We start from the raw sequence: 17,887 nt of genomic DNA, 5'->3' as shown, positions 1-17,887 counted from the left end.
TAACAGTGCTTAGCCTTTAACAAATCTTTAACAGTGCTTAAGTGTTAACAGATGTTAGCACGTTATAGCACGCTATAACCTCTGCTGATGAAGCAAAATGTATGATGAACCTAAGTTCTGCTATGCACCAACAGATATTACACAATTGGACAAAAGATTTATAATATAAGATGTTTAACTGATGATGATCAACAGCTCATATAGTCTGTTGAATCACCCTATAACAGTGCTTAACCTTTAACAGATCTTTAACACTGCTTAGGGGTTAACAGATGTTAGCACACTATAACAGTGCTTAGCCTCTAATAGATGTTAATGTATCTCAGGCACCAACAGTTTTCCGACTAAACAATTGATTAAATTTTCATTCATCAATCTTACAATAATATACAACCCTACTACTTATCCAGTCCATCAATATCACCAAACATGTATAATAAAGGTTAACCTTACTTGATATTCAACCAATAGACATTACATAACATATTCATCATTGTAGCCATTACAAACAAAACTTTTAACACACAGTTTGTTAAAACAACAGTTAACAGACATAAATAAAAACCACAAGGATTCTTCAAAAATAAGTGGTTTCTACTTATCTCTCATAACAATTGTTTTTTCATAAGCATCTAATAGTTAACCTTAGTCAGCTTCTTCCGGGTTCTTCTCACATTAGTGGATAGCTCACCAACGTTGGCAACATCAGCATCTTGAGCCACCCGCTTTCCATTCGGACTTGATCCAGAATCCTTTTCAACTTCAACGACTGAAGAGTCGGCCGTAACAGAGACAACATCCTTCCAACAGATCACAAAACAACTATTGATCTCATTTAATAAAATAATGAACTCTTTTTAAACATACTAAACATACTTTAAAAATAAATACTCACCCTTGAAGTTCGTTCAGCAGACACCTGAGAAGAGTCTGAAAGGTTAACGTCTTTAACGTCAGCTACCTCTTGAGTAACCTAAAGGATCATAATATATGATATCATATAAAAAAGTACACAATCCAGTGTTTAAAACTCAAAAGAAAAATAAATAGATTGAAAAAGTAATTTTATATGCTACCTCATCAGTATTTTCATCACCATTACCATCTCCACCAACCAACTCAGAAATTATTACTGGATCCTCAGTTGTTTTTTGCACAGTATAAACACGATAGTCATTTTTAAGATTGAACTCTGAAACATCAATCTTAAAAGCAGCTTTTTTATCAACCAATCGAAATATCTCATGAGGGAATCCAGTATCATTGGCCTTAACCTGCCTCTCTCTTATGTTACTCGCCGCTAATCCAAGAAGCTTCTGAACATCTCTATCAAACATAACAAAAGAAACACTACCACTCTCATCCTGCACCCGCACTTGCACCTTGAACCTGAAATATACACAACTAACTAAGTAAACTGCAAAACTATATTCAAATATGAGTCTTAGAATGTTATCTATATAAATATAACTCTAATTAATCATCATTGCTTACTTTGTGGTGATCGATGTACATTCAGTATGACATTTGATACAAACCAAAGAAGTCGCAGGCAATCGAAGAATATCATCTGAAACATTCTCAACATTCTGCAAGTATTCACTTTTACCCATCACCTTCTTGAAACACTTACGACAGGCAGCATAAAACCAACCATACTCTTCTTGCACAATCTTAATTGTCGCAACCACAACATAAGACATTTCCTGTAAAAACACAACACACTTCATGTAAAAACACGCAGGTGACAAACCAAAAAAATAACCAAACTATATACAAAGAAGTGAAACCTCTTCTATCTCGCTAATCTCATCAACATGTTTCTTCACACCTTCAGTTACAAGTTCTTTATGTAATGGAAAAATACTCTGAGACGATAGTATCGTCTGAGAAGTAGAACTACTCCCTTGTCCAAACTTCAATATATGCCTTTTGAATACCACAAATGATTAGAATTAGTATACAAATGACATGAAACCAAGTATTTGACTTTACCATCTATATATAATAGAAATTATATTAACAATTACCTCCTCCTTAGCTCATCAACTTCATGAATTTCTTGATTCAGAAAAATTCGTGTTGCAAACTTGTCACTATTTGAACCGGTGCATATTTCACCTACATCCATAGAAAGTATATAAATAGTTTATGTATACCTGTCTTATATTGCCAGAAATAAACATATATAGTATGATTGCAGAAGTAACAAAAATACCTTTCCATTCCTTACACTTTCCATACTGTACAACAGCCATCACATGCTCATGAGGTGGGACTTTAGAAATGATGTCCTTAATCTGCAGAGATATTCCACACAGTACACCGCAAAACCTTACCACTACATGAAAAGAATATTCATATCAAAACAACATTGAATGAATAAAAACAGAAAACAAATCAGGAAAACTATAACATTTATTAAAGTAGCAAATGGTTTCAATTTCAGTACTATATTCACTAAGAATAAACTGTAGACCTCATTTATTACCATGATTCAGCATTATATACAAACAATATAAACCTCATTTATTACCATTACATGATCCCACATTAAATACAAACATTCTTCATCTTATTTATTAACATTAAATACAGTGCTTATGATCACTACATGACTGAACATATAAACAACAACTTACTCCAAATCTTCAATATCGAAATTCAACTTCTTAGTCTCCTTTGGAGGTCGATCAAAGATTTCAATATCTCCACAAGAAATCACAGATCCAGCAACATCTACATGATCACATTATACAAGAATATAAGTAAAACTCTCTAATATTATACAAGCAAGACATGATTACAAAAATATACATTACCAACACTCAAAGCGTTTAACGCCTCTCCTTGAAGAATATTTTCATAAGCTCTGAAATTGAATCCATACTCAACACCTTGCCAATCTCTCACACGAGTAACAGTTGTGCATCTATAAAAGTTGATTTTATAAGGCTGCACTACTACTTTATATAAATCTTTATTCTCACCAACACCAAACTTTGAAAGAATCACAACAACATCTTCTTGCAGCTGCCCATCAAAAACAGGTATCAGATGACTCTTAATACCTCCTTGAATCTTAGCACCCTGAAGAACATTTAAAGAAATTATGTTTTTAGCATAAAACACTACATTTTCTTAAATAAAACGGAAAAGCAGAGATATAAATTACCTTCTCATCAATGAAGATGATCTCCATTTTGTAACCCTGATTCCATTTTCGTATAATTCTCGCCTTATGTGCCACATATCCTTAGCAGGATTCAAATCGTTAACAAAACTAAGATTATTACTGTCAACTGATATTGACATGCTTCTAATTCGGAATTCGGGTTGTGATTAAATTTCAAATTTCAAAATCAGAGAAGATGAAAGCGTGATGAAATATGAAGAGGGAAATGAGAAGAAAAGCCTTATATAAGAAGGATGATTGACAGGAGTTTGAATCTGAGTGACATGCATTAATTGCTCATTACTTATTCCCATGCATATTTAAATTTGAATTTCTCGGTAATTAGCGTTAAACATCTGCTGATCTAAAAGTATTACGGAAGATAACAACATCTGCTGCTGCTAAGTATACATTTGTCAAAGGAACCAACTGCTACTTTCTCGTAGATGGGTAGTGGTTGCTTACTTTGTGGTTAGAATGTGGGCCAGACCTTTAAAATTTGAAAATACACAAGGCAGTGGTTTGATGTGGGCCAACTTTGAATTTTAAAGTCTTTTAATATTAGGCTTTATGATGTAATAATGAGATAAGAAAAGCCTTGTTGGACATGCTCTCAAGCTGACACATCAGCTTTTTTTATGTCACTTAGATTTCTCCTTTTATAGAAAGTATAGATAGATATAGATTACAAAAGCTTAAACCATCTCTTTATGAAATGTCCGCCCGATAACAACAATACTTGAATCCATCTTATGAACTTTTATACAACCTTAAAAGAAAAAAGGATTATCTTCGATTGTATGAAAAATAAATGGAAATATTAAAATTTTAATTTCAAAGTTATAAAACAATGTGTTCCCGAGACTTTTAAAATAAAGAAGTGAAAGGTAGCTAAAAGTAAACGGAAGAAAGTTTTTTTCCGAGTTTTTAAACGAAAGTAAGTCGAAAGAAAAGAAAGGAAAATTATTATATTTTTTTTATTAATCTTCCAATTATTATAATTTTTTTTATTAATCTTCCATCCTAACTTTCCTCCAAAAATCGACGAAGTCGGAGAGAAAGTAATTAAATACAAATATAATCCTCACGCGTAACACACAAAATTTTTAACTTAAGGATTATCTTCGATTATATAAAAATTAAATGAAAATATTAAAATTTTAGTTTCAAAGTTTCAACCCGAGTTTTTTTGAAATAAAAAAACGTGTTTGTGAGTTTTTAATGGAAGTAAGTAGAAAGAAAAGAAAGGAAGATTATTATGATTTTTATTAATCTTCCCTCCCAAGTTTCCTCCAAAAATGGATAAAGTCGGTGAGAAAGTAATCAGAGTAAACTGCCATTTTGGTCCCTGTGGTTTGGTCAATTTTGCCACTTTAGTCCAAAACTCAAACTTTTTGCATCTGGGTCCCTGTGGTTTCAGTTTTATTGCCATTTTGGTCCAAAAATGAAATCAGGTCATACTTGTCTTATAAAATCCTGTTATTTTGTCATTTTCCACAGGGGCAAAATGATCATTTTTTTTATAAATAAATACCATATTTTATAAGACAAATATGACCTGATTTGCCCTTGAGGAAAATGTCACACCCCCAAATTACCATCTAGGGCGTGTCCCTAATGGAGGTGTAACGATCCAACAAAGAGCCACCAATCATATCAAACACAAGTCATAATGTATTAAAATACCCAATTGAAAGAAATGTGTCGTTTGAAAAGTTAAACCAAAACCAAAGTACTGAGCGGAAGCATAAATGCATAAGTGTATAAATGTATCAAAACCAAATCAAAATAACTGTTTATTATGACCACAACCACTCCAGCAGCATCAGACAGCAAGCTCCCAAGTTCCTTCAATAATTACCTACAAGCATGTAAACAAGTGTGTCAGACTACGCTGGTGAGTTCAATGTTTGTGTTTGTTTACCAAGTTGCGTTACCAGTCATGTGAGTAAAACAGTTTACAAGACGATATGTTGTTTGTTGTTATGATGTTTGATGTTTCGATGTTGTTATTACTCGATTACCGAATGGCCAGATGATATGTGATTGCCAACCCCAATGCCTCTATCAAAGCATTGGTCATGTTTTAAGGTAATTAGTTCACGCCCGTTCTCCTCGAACGTCGTGAGGGTGCCAAACCTAATAGCGCTATCAACTAATAACCCCCGTTGCCCTACAAGCAACGACCCGGTAGATGTAGTGGTCTTACAATGATAGAAAAACTGAGTACAATAACCAACATCCCGTTACCCATGCATTCCTCCTCGGAACGTTACCCGTTATCCCTTCACTGGGATCCATGCTTGAGAAAAGAGCAATGAACTCACCTTGATTTGCTCGGTATGTTATAGTTTAGTATCCGTTCCAATTGATTAACCAGATCCTAGTGTGGTTATCACTAATAGTTAGTTCGTATACACGTGGCTCATGTATGATTTGCATGTATCACATAGATTTCAATTAAGTGAACACATATCATATCACATCAGATTACAAGTGTTCGTATTCTATCATCAATCATAATACCAGCTCAGGTTACTAGTTCACATACTACACGTACGATTAATTCACGTATTTATCGTTCACATAAAGCACATTGATTGAACAGGTAACACACATAATTCAAGTCATGATAGTTAATCCATTCACATAATGCCATTGAATAATCACTCAACATATAGTAGCTCATACATACCATTTACATACATAACCGACTGCATATCTTTCGAGTCCACTTATTAATAAAGTGCAGCCCCGGGTCTTAAACTGACCCGTTCCAATTATAGCCAAAGTGCGGCCCAGTTACCCAATGAGTCCCAATGTCAATTTAAATAAAAAGGAACAATGATATCTAGTAATTCAACTGAACAGTTTAGTTTAATTCCTGTACTTGTTGCCCAAAACGACCAAGCCCCATTTACTAAACCAAGGCTTTATCCACCCTTTAATCCTAACAGCCCATTTATTACCTAACCCAATTAACCTGTGGTCCGGCCCAATTTAATTGTACAACAGTTAACATGAGGCATCACCCTACTGTCATGTTTACTACACATACCACCCGGATCCCAACCAAGGTACTTAACCCGATCCCCCTAGTGTGCGGCCCACTTGGTGTCACCCCACAACCCAGCGGCCCAAAAGTGCAACCATTACAAGATTACTCCTAGTGTCTACATACTGAACCGGCCCAGGTCGCAACTCAATCCATTTACAATAAGGAAAAGAATTGAATTCCTTGTTGTTAAGCCCAAGGTTCAACGAAGACCCCAACTATTATTTGTATTACTTGAATTATCATTAACCCCCACCGTCCATGTGTTGCCATACCACTGGACCGTTCAAATTGTATTATATAAACACATGGCTACTTCTTTGAACCAAAAATAGGTGGCCGACAACAACTGTTTAAACATTATATTCACATATAAGTCAACATGGATTGATAACTAATTGTCAGCAAACAATATGCACATGGTATAGCCACCATTCTCCACACCCAAAGCTACACCCATTTAACCTCAATTTCATTGGACCCTTAATAACCATTTAACCTCACCCTCATTGGACCCTTAACACAACCTATCATGATCAATCTTATCCACTATATTGTTGGCCATTAACTAATTAAGTTGGTGACATGAGTTTATTGACATTAATGTTTCAAACAAAGACCACGTGAAACTGTGATGGTGCATGTGAAGATGAGATCGAGACATGTAAAGGTTCACTATGATTGTGTTGATGTCTCGGTTCAATCACCACAGTTTCATGTTCCTTTTTAATAAACGTGCGGCCGAATAACAATGATTTATCAATTACGTCCACCTAACAACCTCCTATATGATTCGCCGGAATGGGTGGTGACAAGATTAAACAACAACTCAATAGCAGGATACAACCTAGCCATCACGGATCACACGTATACACAAACACACATATAAACAAGATTTATATGAACAAGATCTAATACGAATATACTTTACTAACCACAAGTTTGATCCAATAGGCTGAAGTCTCGAAGGTGGGGGGGCTGCTACAGTTCACGATCAGGGAATTAGAGGTGAGGGGTAGGGGTTTGCTTTAGTTTTAAGTTGATCAAAGATAGAGTTTGAGTCTAATACGTATACTAAAAGGTATTATGTTTTGGGGCGGTTAATGAACCGAGATGGGCTCAGCCCTTTTTAATTGGGCCATCATTCAAGTAATTGTTATATGCAGTTATTTAAAAATCTAAACAAATAATTAAGCTATAATCCTAAAATCTAAACAAGTGAGCCGGTTATGCTTAACAGTTGGGCTACAAAGATTGGGCCATGCTAAACTGCACATGCTAGGTTGGGCTCGGGTGAAACGAGATTAATCCATTATACGGCGCAGCCCAAGGCGTCACTATATTAATTAGTCGGATCATACGGCGTTTAGTTTAACAGGGTTATCACTGAGCGGAACATTTTAACACCAGAGAGGAAAATAACAAGAAATAAAGATAGTAAAATAGAACGTTTTGACATTGGAAGTCCGGGTTGTCACATCATCCCCAACTTGAAAGAAATTTCGTCCCGAAATTTGACAAGTAAGCACAGAGGAATGAAGTGATAAAAACTCTAATTAAACTATATATAATACTACGCAAATAATAATCACAAATAAAAATCAAGCATTACACGCAATCACTAAGCATCCAGGTACTGCACAGGCACTACGTAAACCAAATTGTAAAAACAGGATTGCTAGGTCAGTTGGGTGCCACATCATCCCCAACTTGAAAGGGAATTTCGTCCCGAAATTCGCCAAGGATATCGAAAGTTGGTCCCACCGTTGAACAATCGGGGATAACAGAGCTTCACCTGATCTTTGCGTTCTCCCACCGCGAATTTCCACTATTTCTTAAGCTTAACAGCTTCCCAAGGGGTTCAAGTACAAATCCTGGATCTGTGACTAGGTTCTCATTTCCATATATGTGTTTCTGGTTGCTAAAATCCTACCTTGACTTTCCCATATGTCAAACTTCGTTCCCATGCGTGGCTATCTGGGCCTTCAGGCCCGGTCACCCACATTTGGTCTTCAGGTTTCAATGCATCCTATCAAAACTCAGGTAAATAGGATATCGAGGCCCATGTGCTTCGCCTACCCCACTTCCCTAAGCTGAGAAAGCTGAGAAGACGTCCTCCTAATTTGGTTCCCAAGAGTTCTCCTCTCCCCGCAATGCTAACGAGGCTAAGGCTACGCAATCTTCGAAAATCCCGTGATGAATCTGTGATAGTATCCAGCGAATCCAAGGGATTGCTGTATCCCAGAAGGAAATCAGGATTGGCATAAGGTCAATTCTGGAATTCTACCTAACGATGTGGAAGTAAACCAGGTAACTCTTCAGAAGACACGTCAGAAAATTCACGAATACTGGAAGATACTCTATCTTTCTTCCTTAAAGTGGCGAATCGGTGACAAGAGCTAGTATAGTGGAGTAGCCCTTCCGTAGACACTTCTGGGCTTTCACGACTGTGACAATGCCAACAACGGCACCACTACGATGATCTTAAACTGATAAGGATTCCCCACTGGGGAGAGGGAACGCACGGTTTTCTTTTTGCAGAGAATTTTCTGCTTGATACATAGATAACCAAGTCCATGTCAACGACCATGTCAAAACTTACAAGAGTATTGGGATGTAGGTCAATGTCGAACACTTGACCCACGAGATCAAGTTTACAACCAAAAAGAACATGTGAAGCTTCTATCGATTTACTATCAGTTAGTTCTACTACATGCTTATTTTACAAGAAAGGTGGAAGTCAGTCCTAACTAACGACTGAACCCTAAGGCACACAACTCCAATCGAAACAAGAGTCAAATAAAACAGAAGCAGAAGAAAGATCATTCAAAGAAGACGTACCGGTCTCAACATTGCCATCATTGCGAGTCTCCCCCAGCGCCAATAGTAAATACTCTTCCACGTGCTCCGTTCCCTCCATTGTTCCCATTGTTGCCGCTCCCAGTATTGTTGTTGTTGCCAGCATTCTGATTAAGCTGAGGGCAATCCCTCTTAAAATGACCCTCATCACCACACTGAAAGCACCCCTTTTGATTTCCCTGGTTCTGTTGAGACTGTTGCCCTTGCTGTCTCTGATTCGACTGAGTCTGCTGCTGCTGCTTTGGCTGAGGAGCCCTACAATCCTTGGCCTCATGGCCTACCTTGTCGCACCTGCGACAAACTCGATCACACTGCCCATAATGATGAAACCCACATTTGCTACACTGAGGCTTCTTTCCCACATAAGGTCTCTGATTTTGATTCACTGAGGATGATTGGCTAAAGCTGCGAGTACTGCCAGTATCTGTCTTCTTTTGGGGCTGAACCGAGTTGGACGCCTTGTCCATATCACCCCACTTGCGTTTGCCATCAGTAACAGGAGTAGTGGCTGTAGTGGCGGCAGTAGTAGCTTTAGAAACACGCGGTGGCAGTGAGTTGCTTTCCACCTCCTGATCAATAATCTTGTGAGTCAACCGGACAATCTGGGTTAAGTTATTGAGGTTTGCAGCAGTCACCAGACCCTTCACTCGTGGAGGCAATCCCTTGATGAATAACTCGATCCTTCGAGACATAGGTCGAGACAAATTCGGACACAAGTCAGCCAACTCATACGATCGCTTCACATATGCCTCAACCTCAGATCCCACTAGTTTCAGATCGTAATACTCGTTCTCTAGCTTCTGTATCTCATCACGAGGACAGTATTCCTCCCTCATTAATTCCTTGAAGTCGTCCCAAGTAGTAGCGTTTGTTGCATCAATACCCAGCAGCTGAACCTGGGCATTCCACCAGGTTAAGGCACCATCCTCAAGCGTGCCTGTCGCATACTTCACGCGGTCCCCCACGGGACAGTTGCACATAGCGAACACTGACTCAGCTTTCTCGAACCACCTCAATAGTCCCACAGCCCCTTCCGTCCCGCTGAAGGTCTGTGGCTTACAATCCATAAACATCTTGAACGTACAGGCAGGCTGGTTGTTCGGGTGCGCAGCTTGGTAGGCTGCCAGAGCCTCAGCCACACGTGTGTTTATCAGATTTGTTAACTCAGCCTGAGTCATGTTGATGCTACCACGTCCGTGTCCTCGTCCACTCATGTTTCTATATATGGAAATGAACTAATTTAGGAGTCGAAAACGAGGGAAGTGTTCAGGCTTATCACGTTAAGAACGTTTAACTACCATATTCATACACAAACAGGGAAGAACCCCTCTTGCACTCGTTAAGCCTCATTGGGATTTGCATGCACCACGCGTTATTATTATGTGTGCACCCATGATAATAAGGCGGTTTGCATGCTCCTCTCGATGCTTCTTAACTTATGTTTGAAGTTTCTCCCACCCCAATCAACACAAAATATGCACTACCAACAAGATGAGGATTTACTAGATGCGGGTGTTATGTTACACTATCAATGTGTCATGATGCCTACCATGTCGTATCGTGCATGCTATAAATATTACGTTTACTAGGCATATAAAGCATAAGCTAAGGAGGAACGAACCTTGCAGTCTGAAGCTGAGTGTCATGGTCATTGTTTGGATCAATTCGTTATAGTCTGGTTTTATGAAAACGTTTTAAAACCGAGTTCTCTATAACCAGTGGCTCTGATACCAAACTGTCACACCCCAAATTACCATCTAGGGCGTGTCCCTAATGGAGGTGTAACGATCCAACAAAGAGCACCAATCATATCAAACACAAGTCATAATGTATTAAAATACCCAATTGAAAGAAATGTGCCGTTTGAAAAGTTAAACCAAAACCAAAGTACTGAGCGGAAGCATAAATGTATAAGTGTATAAATGTATCAAAACCAAATCAAAATAACTGTTTATTATGACCACAACCACTCCAGCAGCATCAGACAGCAAGCTCCCAAGTTCCTTCAATAATTACCTACAAGCATGTAAACAAGTGTGTCAGACTACGCTGGTGAGTTCAATGTTTGTGTTTGTTTACCAAGTTGCGTTACCAGTCATGTGAGTAAAACAGTTTACAAGACGATATGTTGTTTGTTGTTATGATGTTTGATGTTTTGATGTTGTTATTACTCGATTACCGAATGGCCAGATGATATGTGATTGCCAACCCCAATGCCTCTATCAAAGCATTGGTCATGTTTTAAGGTAATTAGTTCACGCCCGTTCTCCTCGAACATCGTGAGGGTGCCAAACCTAATAGCGCTATCAACTAATAACCCCCGTTGCCCTACAAGCAACGACCCGGTAGATGTAGTGGTCTTACAATGATAGAAAAACTGAGTACAATAACCAACATCCCGTTACCCATGCATTCCTCCTCGGAACGTTACCCGTTATCCCTTCACTGGGATCCATGCTTGAGAAAAGAGCAATGAACTCACCTTGATTTGCTCGGTATGTTATAGTTTAGTATCCGTTCCAATTGATTAACCAGATCCTAGTGTGGTTATCACTAATAGTTAGTTCGTATACACGTGGCTCATGTATGATTTGCATGTATCACATAGATTTCAATTAAGTGAACACATATCATATCACATCAGATTACAAGTGTTCGTATTCTATCATCAATCATAATACCAGCTCAGGTTACTAGTTCACATACTACACGTACGATTAATTCACGTATTTATCGTTCACATAAAGCACATTGATTGAACAGGTAACACACATAATTCAAGTCATGATAGTTAATCCATTCACATAATGCCATTGAATAATCACTCAACATATAGTAGCTCATACATACCATTTACGTACATAACCGACTGCATATCTTTCGAGTCCACTTATTAATAAAGTGCAGCCCCGGGTCTTAAACTGACCCGTTCCAATTATAGCCAAAGTGCGGCCCAGTTACCCAATGAGTCCCAATGTCAATTTAAATAAAAAGGAACAATGATATCTAGTAATTCAACTGAACAGTTTAGTTTAATTCCTGTACTTGTTGCCCAAAACGACCAAGCCCCATTTACTAAACCAAGGCTTTATCCACCCTTTAATCCTAACAGCCCATTTATTACCTAACCCAATTAACCTGTGGTCCGGCCCAATTTAATTGTACAACAGTTAACATGAGGCATCACCCTACTGTCATGTTTACTAACACATACCACCCGGATCCCAACCAAGGTACTTAACCCGATCCCCTAGTGTGCGGCCCACTTGGTGTCACCCCACAACCCAGCGGCCCAAAAGTGCAACCATTACAAGATTACTCCTAGTGTCTACATACTGAACCGGCCCAGGTCGCAACTCAATCCATTTACAATAAGGAAAAGAATTGAATTCCTTGTTGTTAAGCCCAAGGTTCAACGAAGACCCCAACTATTATTTGTATTACTTGAATTATCATTAACCCCCACCGTCCATGTGTTGCCATACCACTGGACCGTTCAAATTGTATTATATAAACACATGGCTACTTCTTTGAACCAAAAATAGGTGGCCGACAACAACTGTTTAAACATTATATTCACATATAAGTCAACATGGATTGATAACTAATTGTCAGCAAACAATATGCACATGGTATAGCCACCATTCTCCACACCCAAAGCTACACCCATTTAACCTCAATTTCATTGGACCCTTAATAACCATTTAACCTCACCCTCATTGGACCCTTAACACAACCTATCATGATCAATCTTATCCACTATATTGTTGGCCATTAACTAATTAAGTTGGTGACATGAGTTTATTGACATTAATGTTTCAAACAAAGACCACGTGAAACTGTGATGGTGCATGTAAAGATGAGATCGAGACATGTAAAGGTTCACTATGATTGTGTTGATGTCTCGGTTCAATCACCACAGTTTCATGTTCCTTTTTAATAAACGTGCGGCCGAATAACAATGATTTATCAATTACGTCCACCTAACAACCTCCTATATGATTCGCCGGAATGGGTGGTGACAAGATTAAACAACAACTCAATAGCAGGATACAACCTAGCCATCACGGATCACACGTATACACAAACACACATATAAACAAGATTTATATGAACAAGATCTAATACGAATATACTTTACTAACCACAAGTTTGATCCAATAGGCTGAAGTCTCGAAGGTGGGGGGGCTGCTACAGTTCACGATCAGGGAATTAGAGGTGAGGGGTAGGGGTTTGCTTTAGTTTTAAGTTGATCAAAGATAGAGTTTGAGTCTAATACGTATACTAAAAGGTATTATGTTTTGGGGCGGTTAATGAACCGAGATGGGCTCAGCCCTTTTTAATTGGGCCATCATTCAAGTAATTGTTATATGCAGTTATTTAAAAATCTAAACAAATAATTAAGCTATAATCCTAAAATCTAAACAAGTGAGCCGGTTATGCTTAACAGTTGGGCTACAAAGATTGGGCCATGCTAAACTGCACATGCTAGGTTGGGCTCGGGTGAAACGAGATTAATCCATTATACGGCGCAGCCCAAGGCGTCACTATATTAATTAGTCGGATCATACGGCGTTTAGTTTAACAGGGTTATCACTGAGCGGAACATTTTAACACCAGAGAGGAAAATAACAAGAAAAAAAGATAGTAAAATAGAACGTTTTGACATTGGAAGTCCGGGTTGTCACAGAAAATGACAAAATTGCATGATTTTATAAGACAAGTATGACCTGATTTCATTTTTGGACCAAAATGGCAATAAAACTGAAACCACAGGGACCCAGATGCAAAAGGTTTGAGTTTTGGACTAAAGTGGCAAAAGTAACCAAACCTCAGAGACCAAAACGACAGTTTACTCAAGTAATCAAATACAAATACAATCTTCACGCCCAACACACTTTCCTTTCATACGAACCTTAGACACGAAATTGCATTATGTCTTTCTCTTATCCTCCTTTTATTTTCTCTTTTTAATTTTCTTTCTTTTTTTTCATTTATTAAATACAGGAAGAGTTAGAATAGAAACATGTGGATCCGAATTTTAATTTAACCGCAACTATGGTGTCAAAATAAAGAGTTAATTGTCATTTTAGTCCCTAAGGTTTGACCTAAATTGCCAATTTACTCCAAATATTTTTTCTCCTTTAGGTCCCTGACTTTTCCGTTTTATGCCATTTTGATCACTTTGTCTAATTTCATCTAAAAACCCTAGTTTTAACTGGGTTATTTTTGGAATTTTCATCGTTAACTTTTTAGCCTGCCATTTTAGTCCAAACCTTATAACCCAATATATAAATCGATTTAACATTTTTAAAATTCTTTTTCACCATAATCATCCATCATCATTCCAGTTCTTCTCCAAAATCATCCATCCACTCACCATAATCACACATTTGCCGATCATCTAGGCTGGTTTTAAGCCACCAATTTAACCAAGAACAATGTGGAATGTTCGGTCTCCAGGTTCATCCTTTAATCCCGATGTCGATTATGGTATGTCTTGATACCCAATTGTGTGATGACCCCCTGCTTTTGTTCTCTGTTTTTTTTGCTAACGTTGTTTAATGGTGTTTGTGTTTTCTTTTGATTTAATTTTAGCTGATGAGCCAGACCTGTTCACATTTGAGATACATCATGGAAAGGAACTAACTTACTTTCCACTTTACCCAAAAAAAAAAAAACTAACTTACTTTCCAGAATTTGGATATGCTAGTAAAGTATCATACATTGACAAGTTTAACCCTGATTACTTTTCTTTGATCATATTCAATGATATGATGTGTGAGCTTGGTTTTGTAGAAGATGACCAAGATGGATTAAAATACAATTTTAGGATTCCATGATAGTGTTTTGAAATTGGGATAAGATCATTGATGGATGATAGTGATGTTATCAGGATGCTAAATATGTGCCCACTAACAAGGTTATTGAGGGTGTGGTGAGCATATTAGTGGTATTGAAAAAGAAACTTAGCTGCAAACTTAGGTGATTTGACACAAGCTGAAGTTCAGGGTAATGAAACGAAGGCTAGGGGTAATGAAAAAGACCATGAGGCTAATGAAAATGAAACTCAAGTTAGTTATGAAGCTAATTCCGAAGAAGGTGATTTTAGTGCTGATGTAGAACAAAGCAAAGAAGCCGGGTAACAAATGCAAAGTTTATTGATCCTGACGGTGGTGATGATCCTGATTACAGTGGTAATGAGGATGAGGGTCGTGATTAAAGTGAAGAGGGTAGTGATCAAAGTGAAGAGGATAGTGATGAGGGTGAAGAAGGTGAACATGGTAGTGATAAGGGTGCTGAGGATAATGATGATCCTAATTTCATAGTAGATGAGGAATAATTAGACGATGATGTTGATATAGATCAATATGAGTTTAGGGTTGCTATAGAATTTGATATCAGTGGTGACGAAGGGGAAGATAATCACGATGAGGAAGATGTTGATGACTTTGACTTAGACAATTTTGATAGTCTTAGTGATGAAGATAATACAACAGTTAGAGATAGGTAGTTAGGGGGTATAAGGAATAAGAATAAAAAGGCTACTGATGATTGCCATTTCTTTGTTGGTCAGTGTTTTAATGATAAAGATGCCATAAACAAAATGGTGAAACAATATGCAGTCCAGTCTAGAAGGCAATTGTTTACATGCAAGAATGATAAGATAAGATTGAGGGTTGTTTATTATGGAATTAATCCAAATTGGGTAGTTGTAAAAGTGGTGTTAGTAAGGGAAAAAATGTAAAATAAACAAAGGGTGTGTCATATTTGGGTAGTTAAAGTTCCACAAATACAGGAAAGAAAAGTAAACGTGGTGGGCCCTAAACAAGACAACTTTCTAAAAAGCATAATATTCCCCCTTGTCCTTGGACTTTACATGTTTCCAAAGTTAAAACGGAAGGGAGTTGGATGATAAAGACATAGATCAAAGATCATCTCTGCTTACATACCAGAGATGTTAGTCTCTGTACAATAAGTTGGATAGTAAGAGAAATCGAACATGTCATCCAAGTAAATCCTAAAAATACAATTGAGGGCACTTGTAGATATACTCTAGAGGAAGCATCAAGTTAAATTCATTGTTAATCAGATGTTTAGGGCAAAGGCTAAGGCAACCAATAAGGTAAGGTGATTATTGTGCCTAGTATGGACACTGACTAATGTGAGGAGCTTGTTAGAGCAAATCCTGGTACTACTGCGAAAATAGAGGTGGAACCTGAGTGTAATCGATGCGGTCCAATAAGGCAATTCAAAAGGGTTTATAAATGTTTGGGGCCATAAAGGCAGGGTTTAACAAGGCTAGGAGGGGACCTACTTTTGGGTTTTTTTAAAGGACCTTAGCCTGGACAAATTCTAACAGCAGTAGGGGTTGATGAAAACGATGGGATTTACCCACTTGCATATGTTGTGGTAGAGGCTGAAACAACATCAAGCTGGAGTTGGTTTCTAAAACATTTAGGAGATGACTTAATCTGCCTCAAAAGGTAATTTCACCTTTATAAGTGATAGGCAAAAGGTAAGTTAAACCTTTGTTTTGATTTTACTTTTCAAATCATTTCACTTGTTGTTGCCATGATGTACTTGATACTGTTGTAGGGTATAATAACTGCATTCACCAACACAAGTCTTCCAAATGCAGAGCATCAATTTTGTGTTTCGACATTGAGAAAACACGAAACCAAGGAAAGGTGTAGTTTTATAAGAACTTGTTCTAGGCAGCTGTTAGTTCAACAACACCTCAGAAGTTTGAGAGGAATATGCAACCAATCTGAAAGAGGATAAAGACTTGTATAATTGTAATTTATTAGTTAGAATTTATTTGTAATTTGGTCCCTAATGGTGACTAACGCTCATTAGGGAGCCTAAAGGCCTCTAGCCCAAACCTATATATAGCTCAAAGTTAGTGTGGTTAATAGTTTTCCTTGGGTTCTAAAGACTTGAATTATTTGTAAAAAACCATCCAGAGTTGTAGTGTGTTTTGGATTTATTAGTGATTAATAAATCCTAGAAAGTTTAAATATCGATTGTGTTATCTCATTCATCTCGCTTCTCTACCCACGATCGTGTTTTAGTGATTTCCGCTCACTAGAACATCATTGATCCAGTATCTCGTGTTAGTTCTTCGATCCAGCGGACTTACAATTATAGTCTAACAAATTCGTTCGAATGGAAATTTGGCATATTTGTTTACCAAATCACTTCCGACCTCAACATTAAGAAATTGGTTCACGGGATTAGGACGCGTCGACTCAGGGAGCTTAACCAATAATCATCAGGGAAGAAAAATACGCGCCGTACTCTTTTTCCTCTAGTTATAATTTTATCCCACTGAGTTTTCTAGCAAGATTTTAATGAGCCAACATCATCAAACGCATTAAAAGAATAATATATTATTTGTATCATTGTGTGGATAGTCAATGAGAGGAGTTATGAGTGCCTTTTGGTGACTCTCTACGTACATGCTTCATAATACGATGACCCACATACATCACTCTTGTCATATATGATTACTTACGTGTTAATGTAAGTGCCTATAAATAATGCTATTTGTATCTCGTATTTTTTCAATAAAAATTATTCCTTTTTTTTCATTCTTCTCTCTATATTGCTAATTGTTGTTTATAACAGCCCCCTTCTTTTCTCATATTATTTATTTTCTTTTCTTTTTCTCTTTATAGGTAAGGGCTGTTTGTTTACCTCTTAATGAGGCTATTAATGGTTCAGAACTCTTACTGGTTCAGCACTTAATGGTTCAGTCTGTTTGTTTCACGAGCAAATGTCTAAATGATTCTGAC

The 17,887-nt window shown here is 37.5% G+C and overlaps 1 long non-coding RNA gene across 2 annotated transcripts; it reads right to left on the bottom strand.

Moving 5' to 3' along the window:
- Nucleotides 1-533: 533 nt before the first annotated feature.
- Nucleotides 534-1,159, bottom strand: LOC118486669. 2 transcript variants are annotated; one of them, XR_004879398.1, is made up of 3 exons: nt 1,077-1,159; nt 896-973; nt 534-822 (listed from the first exon to the last, which is right to left on the bottom strand). It is a non-coding gene; the product is annotated as an uncharacterized LOC118486669 (long non-coding RNA). The 2 variants fall into 2 exon arrangements; XR_004879399.1 differs by having other exon boundaries at nt 535-800.
- Between the last annotated feature and the right edge of the window lie 16,728 nt (nt 1,160-17,887).

The sequence above is a fragment of the Helianthus annuus genome, chromosome 14, assembly GCF_002127325.2.
Source record: "Helianthus annuus cultivar XRQ/B chromosome 14, HanXRQr2.0-SUNRISE, whole genome shotgun sequence".
Taxonomy (NCBI): domain Eukaryota; kingdom Viridiplantae; phylum Streptophyta; class Magnoliopsida; order Asterales; family Asteraceae; genus Helianthus; species Helianthus annuus.
This window is presented reverse-complemented; position numbering and strand designations above follow the sequence as displayed.